The sequence below is a fragment of the Triturus cristatus genome, chromosome 5_2 (genome assembly GCF_964204655.1).
Source record: "Triturus cristatus chromosome 5_2, aTriCri1.1, whole genome shotgun sequence".
Classification (NCBI taxonomy): domain Eukaryota; kingdom Metazoa; phylum Chordata; class Amphibia; order Caudata; family Salamandridae; genus Triturus; species Triturus cristatus.
In genome coordinates, this window is record NC_140588.1 from 284,941,743 (window position 1) to 284,946,120 (window position 4,378).

At 43.4% G+C, this 4,378-nt stretch overlaps 1 pseudogene; it reads left to right on the forward strand.

Moving 5' to 3' along the window:
- The first annotated feature begins 797 nt into the window (after nt 1-797).
- On the forward strand, nt 798-3,242 carry LOC146822882 (arf-GAP with coiled-coil, ANK repeat and PH domain-containing protein 2 pseudogene; annotated as a pseudogene).
- The last annotated feature ends 1,136 nt before the right edge of the window (nt 3,243-4,378 follow it).

The following is a 4,378-nucleotide window of genomic DNA, read 5'->3' on the forward strand; positions in this document are numbered from 1 at the left end:
TCAGTCCTGTTCTGTCTTCCACCATAGATGCCGCATAGTAACAGTGACCATCCATGCGACTGATGCAAGAAAACGAAGATCCTTGCCCTTTCAACCTCCTTTATCTGGACTAACGCAGTTTAAGACGCAATGCATCCTAATGGTTTCTCTTTCCAAGGCCCCCGGATGGAGCATGTGTGAAACGAAAAAACATCTCTGAAGTTAAAAATGTCAAGCAAGAGCTGTATTGATCGATTTTCGGACATTGTAAAAATCGGGTTTTACAGAATCCACAGTCCCAATTAAGGCATCTGTGAGATGTTAAATATTTTGTAGCACGTTCAATAGTACACTAGTTTAGCAGACAGGTTTCCCTTATTGAAAAAGACTCTGGGGAGCAGGAGCCTTTGTGGTTGCAGAAACCTTCCTTTAAAATCGACCTTTGTGACCCACGATTGTCTATGTACAAAAAATTACTAAGGACCACTACCCCCAGTGATGAATTGCCTTGTTGCTGAAAATGCAAATACATTGGTGGAACCCTGCCGAGGACGACAATCTGATTCTATATTTTGTGTCTATGACGCTCGGGCTCTTGCATTATTGTCCGTTGTCTATGTCTATGTGCGTATCTAGGAGACTGGAGTGTCTGCCAGCAGGGACCGTGTTCAGAAGCGCCGAGGGCTGAGAGCTGTGCAGCGGTGAGGCAGGCTGAAGTGTGACAGACTTCAACTGCTGCGCTCAGATCCCCTTCTCTTGCTGCTGCCTCCTTATTCCTGCCCTCACCTTCATCGCCCGGGAGGGGCCGAGGCGACAGCATGAAGGTGAAGGTTGATTTCGAGGAGTGCTTGAAGGACTCTCCCTGTTTCAGAGCCGCTTTGAAGGAAGTTGAAGGTGATGTGACGGAACTGGAAGTGAAACTTGATAAGCTTGTTCAGTTATGTAGTGGCATGATTGATGCAGGCAAGGCCTTTTGCGCTGCCAACAAGCAATTTATGAATGGCATTCGGGACCTCGCACAGTGTTCAAGCAAGGATGTGGTGATTGAGTCCAGCTTGACGAAGTTTTCCGACAGCCTCCAAGAAATGATCAATTATCACACAATCCTGTTTGACGAAGCTCAGAGATCCATTAAAACACAGCTCCAGATATTTGTTAAGGATGATCTTCGAAAATTCAAAGATGCAAAGAAGCAGTTTGATAAGGTCAGTAAAGAAAAAGAAAAAGCACTAGTTAAAAATGCCCAAGTTCAAAGAACAAAACTGCACGAGGTGCAGGAGGCAACAAACATCTTAATCGCAAAAAGAAAATGCTTCCGGCACATAGCTTTGGACAATGTCCTTCAAATCAATGTTCTTCAGTCAAAGCGGAGGTCTGAAATTTTAAAATCGATGTTATCCTTCATGTATGCACATCTAGGCTTCTTCCACAAGGGCTACGATCTCTTCAGTGGACTTGAACCGTACATGAAAGAGCTTGGCTCTCAGTTGGATCAGCTTGTTGTGGATGCAGCAAAGGAGAAGAGGGACATGGAACAAAAACACTCCACTATTCAGCAAAAGGATTTCACCAACTATGATCTCAGACTTGAATACAATGTTGATGCGACTAATGGCATTGTAACGGAGGGATATCTCTTTAAAAGGGCCAGTAATGCCTTTAAAACTTGGAACAGGCGCTGGTTCTCAATACAAAACAACCAGCTGGTATATCAGAAAAAAATGAAGGATAACCCCACAGTGGTTGTCGAAGATTTACGACTCTGCACAGTTAAACACTGTGAACACATAGAAAGACGTTTCTGCTTTGAAGTAGTCACACCAACAAAGAGCAGTATGCTACAGGCTGACTCAGAAAAGCTGCGACAGGCATGGATTAAAGCTGTCCAAACTAGTATTGCTACAGCATATAGAGAAAAGAGTGATGAGACGGAAAAGCTCGATAAGAAACCTTCACCTTCCACAGGAAGTCGGGACTCTGGCTGCGAGGTGAAAGAGAAATTAGTTAAAGGTGAAAGTGCATTACAGCAGATTCAGTGTATCGCTGGAAACTCCGTCTGCTGCGATTGTGGTCTGGCGGATCCGCGATGGGCCAGCATCAACCTTGGAATCATCCTGTGCCTTGAGTGTTCTGGGATACACAGGAGTCTTGGTGTGCACTTTTCGAAAGTAAGGTCTTTAACGGTAGATACATGGGAGCCTGAATTACTAAAGCTGATGTGTGAACTGGGAAATCAAGTTATTAATCGAATATATGAAGCTAAATTGAAAACCCTTGGAGTAAAGAAGCCAGGCAATGAAAATCCAAGACTGGAAAAGGAGGCATATATCAGAGCAAAGTACGTGGAAAAGAGGTTTGTGAATAAGGACTGCATTGCTTCACACCCTCTTGATGGACAGAAAAGGCCCTATTCCCAGTGCAAGAACAAAGACCTCAGTAGTTCTGAGAAGTCCCTGACATCACAGGATCACTTCTCAACATCTTCCAGACGTTCAGTGAAAAGCAATGGCAGTGGATTCCGCTTCAGTTCAGATGGCAGTCGAGAACTTCTTGCCTCTACTGTATCCTCAAACAGGTTTCATGAACCAGTCCTACAGGTCGAGAAGCGAGATTCTTCAGTATTTCAGGATTCGAAAAAGTTTCACCCAGGGCTACACCTTTTTCGAGCTGCGTATGAGAAAAGCCTTCCTGATATGGCAGAAGCATTGGCACATGGCGCAGATGTTAACTGGGTGAATGCAGAGGAAAACGGTGCAACATCACTCATTCAGGCTGTGCATGGGGGTTCTTTGGTCGCATGTGAGTTCCTGCTGCAGAATGGTGCCAATGTTAATCACATGGATCTGAATGGCAGAGGACCCCTGCATCATGCAACTATTTTAGGGCACACTGGGCAAGTCTGCTTATTTCTGAAACGTGGGGCAAATCAGCACACCAAAGACGAAGAAGGAAAAGACACCTTGACTATTGCAGTTGAAGCTGCAAATGCTGATATTGTAATACTGTTGCTAGTGGCAACAAGGAATGAGGAGATTCGGGAATCTGAAGGACTATATGGACAGTCAGGTGACGAGACCTACCAGGACATATTCAGTGACTTTTCACAGATGGCATCCAATAATCCTGAGAAATTAAACCGTTTCCAGCCGTCCGAATCACCAAAGTCTTCAGCGATGAGGAGGAGAAAAGGTTACCCTTGTCCTTACCCACACCTCACCTGGTTCTTCCTGAGTAAAGTGCCTGGTCCCTGGCTCATTACATGACTTGGGAACATTAGTTTAAGTACCGAACAGTCTGGGACCTCCTAGGGCATTTGATTGACACAATGAATCTAGGGTCCTTTATATGCATAAAGACACCACAGTGCACCAGAAATTATGGATACATCAGCAGCCAGTCTAGCAAAGTACTCCTTGCTTTAAATGTATCAAGTTACCACATGGTCTGACTGTCCATGCATTTCACCTTGTGGTACGTCCGCGGAAGGATATACATATTTGAAGGCTTCTCATTGTAAATCCTAAGTGAAACAGATGCCATGCTACATAGTGTATAACAATTCTGGCGCCTGTTTTTCATGTAAAAAAGCACCAGTACATGGTCTAAAATTGGTTACACTTTCAGTCTAGATGGCAGCTTTTGAATATCTAATTTTAGTTTTCATGTCCTAGTCAACAATGACTAGAAAATGCAAATAAATTAGTATAGAATTTTAAAAAATTTCAAAAAGGTATAGGAATGTTCTTCCAAATTGAAGGGAAATGTTATGCAAACAAATGTATGTGAACGTTTTACTTCTTGAAGAGAACGAAATAAACAAAAACTGCGTGTTTTGAAAAAGTTGTTTCCAAAAACAATATTAATTTATTAAGTTCAAACTGGTAATTATGAGGCTTTAACTGGTATAAGATTTGCAAAGAGTGGCGACCTTCATGTTGATTTCTACACTTTTACAGCACTTAGGCATAGTTAATTCGCTGCATGAATTTGGGGGTGGTCAATATGCCCCTCATTTACAAGAAAATGATGCAGCGTCGCGCTGCAAGCCCTTTTGCTGCACAGAGTTGCGTCATTTTCAAAGCACATGGATGCATCGTGTTGACAACAATGCAATGCATGCTTGTGTTTTCCCCTTCACTGGCACACAATTGGCTGCCATGTGTCAGTGCAGGCACCCTTGAGTCATTTTTCACGGATGCCTGCATTGCGGGATGATTGTGTTTGTGCAGGAAGCCAAAAAACAATCAGTGATGACATTTTCCTCTTTCTATGAATGCTGCAGAATATAGGACGCATAGAAAGAGTAAAGAACGAGGAGAAATAAAAGTATTTATCTTCTTGCACCACTCCTACACCTCCCCTAGGGAGCCATAGGATTCTGACTCACTCCCAGCTTTTC